Source organism: Palaemon carinicauda, chromosome 30 (genome assembly GCF_036898095.1).
Source record: "Palaemon carinicauda isolate YSFRI2023 chromosome 30, ASM3689809v2, whole genome shotgun sequence".
In the NCBI taxonomy this organism is placed as follows: Eukaryota; Metazoa; Arthropoda; class Malacostraca; order Decapoda; family Palaemonidae; genus Palaemon; species Palaemon carinicauda.
Window position 1 is genome coordinate 40724546 of NC_090754.1, and position 13899 is coordinate 40738444.

The 13899-nt window shown below is 37.8% G+C and overlaps 1 protein-coding gene across 1 annotated transcript in view; it reads left to right on the top strand.

The window, feature by feature from the left end:
* Positions 1–6402: 6402 nt before the first annotated feature.
* Positions 6403–13899, top strand: part of LOC137623046 (spermidine synthase-like) — a 91538-nt gene continuing 84041 nt past the window's right edge. The window contains exon 1 of the mRNA XM_068353681.1: positions 6403–6559. The gene's annotated coding sequence lies outside the window, so the exon portion shown is untranslated. The remainder of the gene's footprint in view (positions 6560–13899) is intronic.

Below are 13899 nucleotides of genomic sequence, written 5' to 3' on the forward strand. Positions count from 1 at the left end.
TAGACTGGATTGGCAATGGGAAATTGACTGACCTAGAGTATGCTGATGACGCTATCCTTATTAGCAGATCACCACAGGATTTGCAATGCTTGCTTACCAGAATGCATGAAGTGTCACATGAGGTTGGGCTCAAGATAAATATAAGAAAGACAGAGCTGAGAATGGCATATGCAATGGAAGCTGAAATATCATAGGAAGGAGGAAGTATCAGTTTGGTAGAATCACTTAGGAACTATGATCTCTGATACAGGGTCTTTAGAATTGGAGTTTAATGAAAAATTGAAAATAGCAAATCTGACAAAGGTTAGGTTATGCGGAGAATATTCATTTTGATTGTTAAGTGCCCCTTCCTATCAAGCATGTATGATGACCACTTACGTTCAACGACAAGATGTGAATGTTCTAAAACAGCCTGCACTAAGCCCAGATCGCAACCACATAGAACATTATTTTATGGGTCTCAAGTGACTGTGTAATTGAACAAAGGGAACCCCCCCCCCCCCCAGACATCTACCTTTAGAGAATTAGGTACATTATTGTTGCTCACAAAGGTCATACTCATACCCGACATTGACTTGCTAATTATGCTAATCTTTGTTATTGACACTTACGTATATGTGTTTGACTTGTTGAAACGTCTGAGAAAAAATATTCAGGTGTGAAATTAGAAAGATGAACCCTACTTTTTCTCTGCTAAATTTTGTCTACTGTATATTGGTTTGATTGCGACTAACATGTCTTTTTATTGGATTGGATTTTAAGGTATGAATTCTGGTCCTAATTCATCCATGGAAAGTTTTAATGTAACTCAGGATGCCTACTAATTTTGTGATCAAAACATTCCATTTCAAATTTCTCATCTAACAATGCTTGCGATAACATTCTTGGCTGTTAAAACATAGTTATATATAAATATTTATAATAAAAGCTCAAGATAGAGACAACTGGCGTAATCTAACCGAGGCCCTTTGTGTCAATAGGCGTAGTAGGAGATGATGGTGAAATATTTATGTATATTATATACCTTTATATAATATATGTATATGTATTATAAAAAACATATTTACTACAATAGTAGCAAATATGTTTTCATGGATAAGTCACCCTCCACAATTCTCTCTTCATAGCCATCTCTTTTAGCTCTTGGTACCTTCTCCCTCCTTTCCGGTCATCACATCTACATTCGATAATGTCCTTCAGTAGCCCAGCTCCACTTTATTGTTGTAATTGGGTTCTCTCTTCTTCAACTATTCGTAGTACTTCTTCATTTACCTTGTGGTCTCTCCAGTTTATTCTCAGCATCCTCCTCCAAATTTCCATTTTAATTGCTTCCAGATGTTTCTATTCTGATGCTTTTATAGTCCACGTTTCAGAATCGTACAATGCTCCACTCCATATAAAACTTTTTTACAAATCTTTAATTCAGTTCCATTTTCAGTTTCCCCTTTTAATGTTCGTCTCTCTCTCTCTCTCTCTCTCTCTCTCTCTCTCTCTCTCTCTCTCTCTCTCTCTCTCTCTCTCTCTCTCTCTCTCTCTCTCTCTCAAGAGCTACCTTACCTTAGGCTATTTTGCTCTTAATTTCTTTGCTGTAGTTTCCTTCTTGTTTTATAATACTTCCCAAGTACTTGAATTGACTGATTTCTTCCACAACTAAGTCTCCAATCTGTATGTTTATTGAAGGTCTTGTCTTGCAATTCTCATTACCTTGGTTTTAGGTGTATTAATTTTCATTCCATACTTCTCTGCTGTTCTGTTTCTCTTATTCATCATCTTCTGTAAACCCTCTTCTGCGCTACAGACAACTTCCTTGATATCAGCGAACCTTATAGTGTTCACTATTTCTCCTCCCGACTTAATACCATCTTCCAGTGACTTTTTCATCATTTCTTCTGCAGAGATGTTGTACAGAAATGGTGACAGGGAACATCCCTGTCTGACTCCTCCTCCAACAGTTCCAGGATCAGAATCTTCACCTGCTATAGGTAGTGGTCTGTTTGATGTATATATAAATTCTTTATTTTTTGTCTCTCCAATCACTGGATATGTATTTTTAAACATTCCAGTAATGTCCACTGAACTCTACCAAATGCTTTCTCAAAGTCATTGAAACAAACAAACAGTTCCACATTAACATTTAGAACTTTTCCTTGTATCATCCCCATACAGCCAACTGCCTCTCGTGTCCCATATCCTGATCTAAATCCAAATTGGTCCGTTCCAACCTTGGAGGAAAAATAAGTATTAATCCTCCTAGGTTCCAACACATTCTCAAGCTTTTGATTTTAACCTCCATGATAATATCTTAAGCAATAATTTTATACATGACTAATTAAGCTTTGTTGTTTTAAGATATATACTTGAATATTATCTGGTCCGGAAGCTTTACTATTGTTTATTTCCTTAATAGTTGCTGTCATTTTTCTCTCTATTAAATTCGAGACCAATGTCATCATCGTCTACTTTCTCTTCTTCTATTTCTATATTATTATTACCAGCTAAGCCACAACCCTAGTTGGAAAAGCAGAATGCTATAAGCCCAAGGGTTCCAACAGGGAAAAATAACAGTGAGGAAAGAAAATTAATAAACTTTATCAGAATTTATGAACAATTAACATATTTTATGAACAGTAACAACATTAAAACAGAACTTATATATAAACTATAAAAATGACCTAAGTAAACCTGTTCGACATAAAAACATTTCCTGCAAGTTTGAACTTTTGAAGTTCTATAGATTCAACCACCTAATTGGGAAGATCATTCCACAAATTGGTCACAGCTGGAATAAAACTTCTAGAATACTGTGTAGTATTGAGCTTCATGATGGAGAAGGCATGACTAATAGAATTAACTGCCTAGTATTACGAACTGGAAGCTATTATTAGGGAAGATTTGAATGTAAAGGATTGTCAGAATTATGAAAAATCTTAGGAAACATGCACTTCGATCTAATTGAACAATGGTGCCAAAAATTAGTATCTTGATCAGAAATGAAAAATATGATAGGCTGACCTCAAAAAAAAAAAAAAAGTAGAACTTGAGAAAAGCGGAACACCAGACCTAATGCATAGAGAAAATTAAAGAAATAAATAAGACAAGAGGGTGACTGAGAAGCATTGAAATAGAATGGAAAATTAAATACTCAACATTATATATATATATATATATATATATATATATATATATATATATATATATATATATTAATATGTGTGTATATATATATATATATATATATATATATATATATATATATATATATATATATATATATATATATATATATATATACAGAAGTAAAGAAAACATGAAGTAGGCAAAACACCAGGAGAAGAAAGCCAAATAATTGATATAATATATGGAAGAGATTTCGTTGCAGTAAAACTCTGTGAATTTTACACACAAGTCTGCAAGAAGCTTTCTAAACCTACAACTCGGAAAACTTTATCATAATACAAATTCACAAAAAGGGAGATACAAAAGACCTAAAAAAATTATTGCCCAATAAGTTTACTCTCCGTATTATTCAAAATATAAAGATCATATTAGGCCAAATAGGAAGGCAGCTAGACTTTAATTAACTAAGAGAGCAGGCAGACTTTAGAAGCGGGTATTCAACAACTGACCATATCCATGTATTTAACCAGCCAGTGGAGAAATCAAGAGTATGGCAAACCTTTACATATGGTATTTATAGACTAAGAAATCTTTTGATTCTGTCAAAACTTCAGCAGTATGAAAGACCTTCAAAGACAAATAATAGATGAATCTTATGTAAGAACACTTAAAGGTATTTATATGAACGATACAGTAATCCTAAAACTGCATGAAGATGGTGAGAAAATTCCAATTGAGAAAGGAGTTAGACTGCGAGAATGTAGGAATTAACACTAATGGGGAATACCTTTACAACTTAGGACATAGTTCCAGTTGGTGAAATCATGGGAAGACTTTCAAAAGATGATGGATCATTGAAAAGAGAAAGCAGAATTTTACGAACCGCTTAGTGACTGTTAATGAATAGACGTCCTTTAGGCAGACAGTAAGTGTTCCCCTCAGGATGTGAGACCGAAATTTAAAGGATAAGGATGGGGTGAAGGGCTTTTGGAGAAAATAAGAAATATGACAAACGAAATGCCAATTTCTCTAAAAAAGAAAATATTTAATCAGATGGTCCTACCAATATTAACTTACGCATCAGAAATTTGAGCCTGACAAAAGTCTTAGAACATGAGCTAGTTATAACTCGGAAAGTTAGAGAAAGAATAACGCTAAGAGACAGAAAAAGAACATGGATACAAGACCAAACTAAAATTGAGGATATTCTAGCAACATATAAGAAATAGAAATCGACATAGGCAGGACATACGATCAGACTGACATATAAAATAAGGACACCAAGAATAACTGAATGGTCCTTGGAGATTACGACGAAGCAGAGGAAGGAAGAGAAGATGAATTGGCAATCTACGAAAATTTCTGGGTGTAGAAAGACCATAAACAGATGCGTGTGAAATGACGTGTCTGGGGCCTTTGTCCTACAGAAGATTATTAACGGATGATGTATGTATATATATATATATATATATATATATATATATATATATATATATATATATATATATATATATATACAACAGCAACAACAATGCAAACGTTTCTAGTCCTCCATGGGACAAAGGCCTCAGACATGTTTTATTCATGTCTGAGGTTTGGCCAGTTTTCATCATGTTGGCTAGCCAGCCAAGATTGGTGGTGACTGGTGAGAGACTCTGAACTCTCACGGCAAACCAATCTGGTAGGGTAACCCTGACTAGTATAACTAATTTTTGATCTCTGGGTTATTTTGCTAGGACAGAGAATTTTCATCTAGACATGTGGGCGATGAAGTTCGTTCGTTGTTGATTAAATTACATCTTATCTCTGAGTTGATTTCGGAAGGAGAAAAAACCATTTTAACAAGATTGATATTTTAAATGATACAGGATCCTTTAATAGAGCTCCAGAGGATAGATGTCTTTCCAGTAATATTTATATTCATTATCAGGACTACGGTGTCATTGATATTTCATTTGAATATACTTAAGATTCTAATCGAAAAATTCCCTTGTTTTCAGGTTCCTCGTTACTCTCTCCACAACAAAGTTGCCGTGGGCACACTGCTAGATGTCGTTCATTCCCCCCCCCCCAAAAAAAAAAAATGGCAGAAAAAGTAAATTTCTCAAGAGTTTTATCATTATTGGAGAGAAAACTTTTGCAATTCTCAAATAGCTTGCATTTTACCCTGTGCTTGTTACTGAAATATCACTGGAAGGAGAAAGAATTAATGGGGTGAAATCATTTAAATATTTAGGCACTGATCTCTAATACAGGGTCTTTAGAATTTGAGTTTAATGAAAGATGGGGGGGGGGGAATCAGGCAATGGCTAGGTTAACAGTTGAGTAACATTTGGAAGTCAAATCGCCTGGAATTACTTATAAAAATCAGGCCATATAACAGTTTAGTGAGATCTGTGTTACTGTATGGACATGAGTCGTGGTATGACAATGAAAAAGATATCCAACAGATTCTGTAGATTTGAGAGCAAAGCCCTCGGAAGGATATTAGGAATTAAATGGAAGGACAGAATTAGAAATGCAAACTATAAGAGAGATTACTCGAGTCCCATATGTGGATGAGATTATTGTGATACTAGATGGAGATGGTTTGGGCATGCTCTTCGCACTCCCCAAGAGAGATTAGGCCACCAAAACTTTCAACTGGGCTCTGCAAGGCACTAGAAGATTTGTAAGACCCAGGCTTACATGGCTGAGGACTATGAAGCGTGAAGTAGGAGATGATGAATGGAGAAGTATTAAAGGCTCAAGATAGAGACGACTGGCGAAATCTAACCGAGGCCCTTTGCTTCAATAGGCGTTGGAGGAGATGATGATAATCATGTTACGGGCTTTCAAGCACACATTATTATTATTATTATTATTATTATTATTATTATTATTATTATTATTATTATTATTATTACTTTCTAAACTACAACCCTAGTTGGAAAAGTAGGATGCTACAAGCACAGGGGCTCCAACATGCAAAATAGCCGTGGAGAAAGGAAATAAGGAAAAACTACATGAAGTTTAAGAACAATAATAACATTAAAATCAATCTATGAATACAAAGTAATAAGTGAATCGTTTGACACAGGTAAATTATCGTTTGCTATATACCAGGACTAGATTCTTACGTAGCATATGTTTCCAAACAATAGGAGATAGTTAAAAGATGTTATAATTAACTTTCTGTTCGGTTATAGACAATTGCTCAATATGAAGGTACTGTGCCTGACGTCATATATTGAACTATTGACTCTGGCTGACGTCATATGCAGTTTCATTGTCTCAGACAAATCCTATCTTGTCACTGGTAAAGACCGAATACATCCAGCCTTGTCTGGTAAAGACCGAATACAGCCTGTCCTGTCATTCAGTTAACTGAGACCTTGGGAAGACCTAACTACCTATTGTCAAGTTGACATCTGCATTTGAAAGAGGAACATCGCTGTGACTAGTGAGTTTACTGAATATCTCAGGATTCAGGGAAGAGGTTAAGAAGCTTTTATTCTGCTAAAGATTGCAATTATTTTGCTGTTTTTTTGTTGTATTATGACATTCATAAAATTTATATTAATTTTGACAATATGAGGTAGTTACGGGAGTTGCTTGAAATCAGCTGTTTCAACATAATGTAAATAAAGTCTGTTAAGTTTATATTTACGAAATTTGCAAAAATGTTTAATTTAATCTTGTACTTGACATGATATGTAGAGTATTTTACTTATTTAATTCATCATCATTGTAAAATGGAAATATTTTATAAGAAGTTTTTATAATGACCCAAGATCGCTTTGTGTTCGTTAATTGTTTTCTCGCGTTATATTAGAAATTGGTCAGTGTCATGCCAACTGTAAGAAATATTTTTGTGTAGAATATCTACGAAGAGACTACGATTCAAGTGCTGTAAACTGCTGGTTATTGCTGTGAATAGTATACTTACGATCCAGGTCAAAAAGCTACTAAATAAGGTTAGCTGCATTAAGATTTATTCAATGTAATCTATAGTCCTTCAGTCACTCTGTCATACATCATACAAGCTACTGTAAGCGTAGCCTAACCATTCAAGGTCCTGATATGCTGTAGCCTTTTAGTCAAGGCAATAAAGTTATGGATATTAATTCAGCTTTATCAAAATAAATTAACCATAATTTTTTTCCTACATGTTATGTTTTGAATTTTACACTTAATTGTTTGTGCAAGCCAATAGTTTTGGGTGTTTGTATGAAAGCGGCCACCTGTGTATGATTACGGCTACCTTAGAATACGGCAGTGTAAGTGGGGGTCGCAGGGGGCTGTTAACCCCCCCCCCCCCGTTAGGTAAGTATACAGCTTGTAGGTTAGGGGGGTCAAATTTAGGTTAGTTGGTGTCCACGAGGGGAACTGGCCTCTGATATACAAAGGCTCCGCCATACCTTAGGCCTGTGCTGTTTTCTTTGGCTAGCCCCTTTTGTGACTCCATTTCATTGAATATTTTCTTATTACTTTGGAGTTACCTTAACTATGAATGTCATTGTTGCTCAGACATGACATATTTTTGGATTCCAAAATTCATCATAATGATCAATCCAAAATTCATCACAATGATCAATCCAAAATTCATCACAATGATCAATGCAATCTTAATAATGCATATATGTTCCTACACAAATACTAACTTAACATTCTTTAATTGGAGTATGTCAGCGAAGCTGGAAAACGACTGTTAGAATTTATACGAGGTGGTGGTAGTAGCTGATGGGAGCCACTTTGGATTTGGCCGCTGCTGAGCACAGACGGACTTTTCTGCTGCCTCGTATACTGGCTGGCTGTTATAATCTTTTATTCTTCCAGGAATGTTCATTTACTGTGATGGAGACTCCACAAGCAGACGTGTGGGTCTGTAGCCCTGGCCTTAACTGTAGTAACATTGAGTAGACCATCCATGGATTCTCATTTACTTTGTACAATTTGCAGGAGGCATAACTGTTTGCAGTCATTCCCTCGTACCAAATGCAATTTTTGCCCTCCTTTGCAGTGGGTAGATTTTGGTGAGAGGAGGAGGAGGAAGAAGGCTGAAAGAGATTCTTCTGGTTCGGATGCAGCAATGCCCAAGCTATTGTCTAGAAGATCTTTAGCTCCTCTCCTAAAAGTTCTTTGCTATCCCAAGTACAGTACTGTATGCCTTCTTCAGGTTCCTTTAGGGCTAAGTTCTTTGGAGAAATTTGGAAGGATGAGGAGACATCGGCTTGTTCTCGTGGCCTGCTTCAGGGAAGATAGAAGTATCGCCATTCCCTTGTAGGTAATGTTCCTCTGCCGCCTCTTTTAAGTTTGCTCTCTCCTGTACTGATCGACAACAATGTTTGTAAGGATTTGAACCTGAGGAAGTTGTTGCCATCCCTTGCAGTTGATGGCGATCCATCTGCGAAGAAGCTTCTAATGGTTATACAGTAGCTGATACCATGACCTTCCCTTGCTGTGCCTTCCTTGTCTGGTCTACTGTACTTTGAGATGAGACAGTTAACATGAGAACCATCAGTCTCTTCTGCTGCAGTATTGTTGTTTCTGGCCCTGAAATCCTCAATGACCCCAAACCTTGGTAAGGGGGGAATGTGTCCTTCCCCTCCCCATACACCTGTATATTCTGTAACTCCTGCTGTAGAACCTTTGGACACATTCCCTGTTGCTCCAAAAAAAAAAAAAAAAAAAGCCCCTGCAATGACTTTGATCTTAATCTCCTGGAACTTTGATGGACCTCGCCCCACATATGTGTGAGAGAGGCAGTGCATGACTGAACAATAACTGAGCCCGGAAAGGGCCTACTATCGGAGCTTGGATTCCTATGGGATCAAGTCAGGATGAAGGGTGATGCTCTCTTCCTTATCTTCCTTCTGAGAGTTTCAGAGAGCTGACAAGATCACCACCTAGGAAGAGCGTACCATTAACGAGCTATTCCCTCATGTAAGCAGTGGGATGATGTAAGCACACATTCTCGCCACTATCACCAAGATCGCCCAACTTGCATCAGGTCTACACGCTCCTGATCTCCAAGGTCCAGGTCTCTTATGTGCACCATCACCGCATGACTGGTGTATGTACAATTTGACACAATGCGAATGAGCACCAAGCAATCTGTATCACGTACCAAGTGAAATACAAACCCTGGTTCAATGATGATTTTAGACATGCTTGTTTGGGGAAGCAGTAAGCCTATCATCTTTGGAAAGGTAATGGATCAGATTTGACTTGTAATAAGTATACTGAGCTTAGAGCTTTTGCTCAGTGTTTATGCTTCAACTGAAAAGGAATACAATTTAACTGTAAAATAAACCCTTTCGGGTACAACCCAGGAATATAAGTGGTGGCCTACCCTTAAATCTGCCCTTTATGGTGTAGATGCAACAGTTCCTCTTTTACTTAAACCAGATGGCTCTGTCACTCGCTGTCCAAAGGAAAGGACAATTCTTTTGACTGATGTGTTTGACAGTAAGCAGAGTAATGAGAAACTTGATCTTCCTCATTCCTGTTTTCCTGATGCTTAACTAACTAGTTTAGCTTTTCAATCTAGTGAAATTAAAGCTTTTCAAAGATTTTGATGTTTTTGGGGGTGTAAATCCAAGTGTTTTTATAAAGACTGCAGATTTCTTAGCTCCAAAGTTATTTATTTTTGCTCAAGTTAGCAAGAAGAGGTTCTTTTAGCACTTGGAGAATTGGAAATGTTATTCCATTGTGTAAATGCATTTGCGGTAGCTCATGTCCAGCTGATTACCGCCCAATTTCCATAACTTTCATATTATCATCTAAAGTTTTTTAACGTCTTTTGCCAAAACATCTCGATAGGTTTTGCTGAAGGTAATCATCTGTTTCCTAGTTTGCAATTCAGCTTTTCTAAAGGCCTTGGAGCATGTGATGCCCTTCTTGCAATCTCCAATGCTGTACAGAAATCCCTTAATTGTGGTCCGGAAGTTAGTATGATTGGCCTTGTTTGTAGTGCTTTTGACCGTGTAAATCATGAGGCCCATTGTTTTCAAACTCAAACAGTTGGGAGTGGGTGGGTCTTTTCTTAGCATCATTATTGAATTTTTAAGTAATAGATCGCAAAGATTTTTTGTTGATGGGTGCTATAGTGAGTATAGGAATGTGAAATCTGGTGTTCCTTAGGGTAGTGTTCTTGGCCCATTACTTTTCATACTATATACACATGATATGTGGTTTGGCTTAGAAAACAAGCTTGTTGCATATGCAGATGATGCTACTCTCTTTGCATCAATTCCATCCCCTGAATGTAGATCTGAGGTTGCTGAATCCTTTAATAGAAATCTAGATAAAGTTAGTGCAGGGTACAAATTATGAATCCTACCAGAGTCCAAAGTATAATTGTAAATAGGCCTAGAACAGTGGCTCCTCAACATCCAGATATCAGCATTGCTTGTTTCTTTAACAATGTTTGTCTCTCTTAAAATTTTGGGTGTGATTCCCAACATCAAATTTACTTTAGAAAAAAATTTAAATCTCTTCTTCAATTGTACAAAAAGTTGGCTTATTAAGAAAATCCTTTTAGTTTTGTGAGCAATCTATTTTGAAGAAGTATTTTAATTCTTTCATTCTACCTTGTTTAGAGTATTGTTCTTCTGCCTGGTCTCACCTGCTGATTCTCATCTTAATTTGTTGGACAGGAAGTTACGGACTAATAAATTTCTTATTCCTGATCTAGATATTAATCTCTGGCACCATCGTTCAATTAGTTCGTTATGCATGTTGCACAAGATTTTTCGTAATTCTGATCTTCCTTTACCAGATCTTCCCAATCGGTACCATCCTGTTGGTAATACAGTAATACCTCGTTTCTCGACCATAATTCGTTCAGGAATTTTGGTCAAGAACCGTTTTGTTCAAAAACCGAAACAATTTTTCCCATAAGACTTAATGTAAACTAGATTAATTTGTTCCCATGCACCAGATAAATGTTCACATTCTAAAGCTAAATACAGTATTGTACTAATATGTAAAAACGTGTATATAAACTATTAAAACTAAATACATCACATACATATACCAAGGCTTTTCCTCCAATTTTGGGGGGTAGCCGACATCAAACAAATGAAACAAAAAAAGGGCTGTCTCCTCTGTATGTTCTTCCCAGCCTGACAAGGGACTCAACCAAGTTCGGCTGGTACTGCTAGGGTGGCACACCCTACCCTCCCCCATTATCCACCACAGATGAAGCTTCATAATGCTGAATCCCCTACTGCTGCTACCTCCGTGGTCATCCAAGGCACTGGAGGAAGCAGCAAGGCCTACCGGAACTGTGTCACAATCGCTCGCCATTCATTCCTATTTCTAGCATGCTCTCTTGCCTCTCTCTCACATCTATCCTCCTATCACCCAGAGCTTTCTTCACTCCATCCACCCACCCAAACCTTGGCCTTCCTTTTGTACTTCTCCCATCAACTCTTGCATTCATCACCTTCTTTAGCAGACAGCCATTTTCCATTCTCTCAACATGGCCAAACCACCTCAACACATTCATATCCACTCTAGCTGCTAACTCATTTCTTACAAACGTTCACACTCTCACCACTTCGTTCCTAACCCTATCTACATGTGATACACCAGCCATACTCCTTAGACACTTCATCTCAAACACATTCAATTTCTGTCTCTCCGTCACTTTCATTCCCCACAACTCCGATCCATACATCACAGTTGGTACAATCATTTTCTCATATAGAACTCTCTTTACATTCATGCCCAACCCTCTATTTTTTACTACTCCCTTAACTGGCCCCAAAACTTTGCAACCTTCATTCACTCTCTGACGTACATCTGTTTCCGCTCCATCATTTGCTGCAACAACAGACCCCAAGTACTTAAACTGATCCACCTCCTCAAGTAACTCTCCATTTAACATGACATTCAACCTTGCACCACCTTCCCTTCTCGTACATCTCATAACCTTACTCTTACCCATATTAACTCTCAACTTCCTTCTCTCACACACCCTTCCAAATTCTGTCACTAATCGGCCAAGCTTCTCTTCTGCATCTGCAACCAGTAGAGTATCATCAGCAAACAACAGCTGATTTACCTCCCATTCATGGTCATTCTCATCTACCAGTTTCAATCCTCGTCCAAGCACTCGAGCATTCACCTCTCTCACCACTCCATCAACATACAAGTTAAACAACCACGGCAACATCATACATCCCTGTCTCAGCCCCACTCTCATTGGAAACCAATCGCTCACTTCATTTCCTATCCTAACACATGCTTTATTACCTTTGTAGAAACTTTTCACTGCTTACAACAACCTTCCACCAACTCCATATAACCTCATCACATTCCACATTGCTTCCCTATCAACTCTATCATACACTTTCTCCAGATCCATAAACGCAACATACACCTCCTTACCTTTTGCTAAATATTTCTCGCATATCTGCCTAACTGTAAAAATCTGATTCATACAACCCCTACCTCTTCTAAAACCACCCTGTACTTCTGAGATTGCATTCTCTGTTTTATCCTTAATCCTATTAATCAGTACTCTACCATACACTTTTCCAACTACACTCAACAAACTATTACCTCTTGAATTACAACACTCATGCGGTACAATACACGCACAAACCCAATCTACTGGTACCATTGACAACACAAAACACACATTAAACAATCTCACCAACCATTCAAGTACAGTCACACCCCCTTCCTTCAACATCTCAGCTCTCAAACCATCCATACCAGATGCTTTTCCTACTCTTGTTTCATCTAGTGCTCTCCTCACTTCCTTTCTTGTAATCTCTCTCTCATTCTCATCTCCTATCACCAGCACCTCAACACCAACAACAGCAATTACATCTGCCTCCCTATTAACCTCAACATTCAGTAAACTTTCAAAATACTCTGCCCACCTTTTCCTTGCCTCCTCTCCTTTTAACAACCTTCCATTTCCATCTTTCACTGTCTTCAATTCTTGAACCCGCCTTTCTTACTCTTCACTTCTTTCCAAAACTACTACTTATTTTCTTCATATGAATGACCCAATCCCTGACTCCACCTCAGGTCAGCTGCCCTCTTTGCCTCGCTTACCTTGCGCTTTACTTCCACATTTTCCTCTCTATATCTTTCATACTTCTCTACACTATTACTCCGCAGCCATTTTTCAAAAGCCCTCATTTTCTCTTCCACTTTTACCTTCACTCCTTCATTCCACCATTCACTGCCTTCCTCATGCTGCCTCCAACAAACTTCTTACCACACACATCACTTGCAATCCCAACAAAATTTTCTTTTACTAACTTCACTCCTCCTCTAAATTGCCAGTTTCTCTTACTTTCACTTCGTCATATATCATTTTCAACCTCTCCTGATATTTACTTTTAACCCCCGGTTTTATTAGCTCTTCAACCCTCACTACCTCCCTTTTACATCCACCTACTCTATTCCCCCACTCTTTTGCTACAACTAATTTTCCTTCCACCAAAAAATTATTAGACATACCGTTAGCCATACCCCTAAACACGTGCACGTCTTTCAATCTTCCAAACATTCTTTGTTCCAACACAGGGTACTTACCTAGAACTACCTTCTTAGGAGTTACTGGTAACTCTACTCTAACCGACCAGCTTTTTGTGTAGTTTACCCTATTCCCGTTTTCTAAGGGGCTAACCTCAGGCGGAGTGAAACGCGCCCTGAGGCGACCCGTGGTCGGAAAGCGTGTAAGCTCAGGTCGTCTCCTCAGTAAGTTTCTGGTCGCGACGTGATTATCATCTAGCCGCGCTCTCTCTTACCCTGTGCGACCCTTTGTGTCTACCA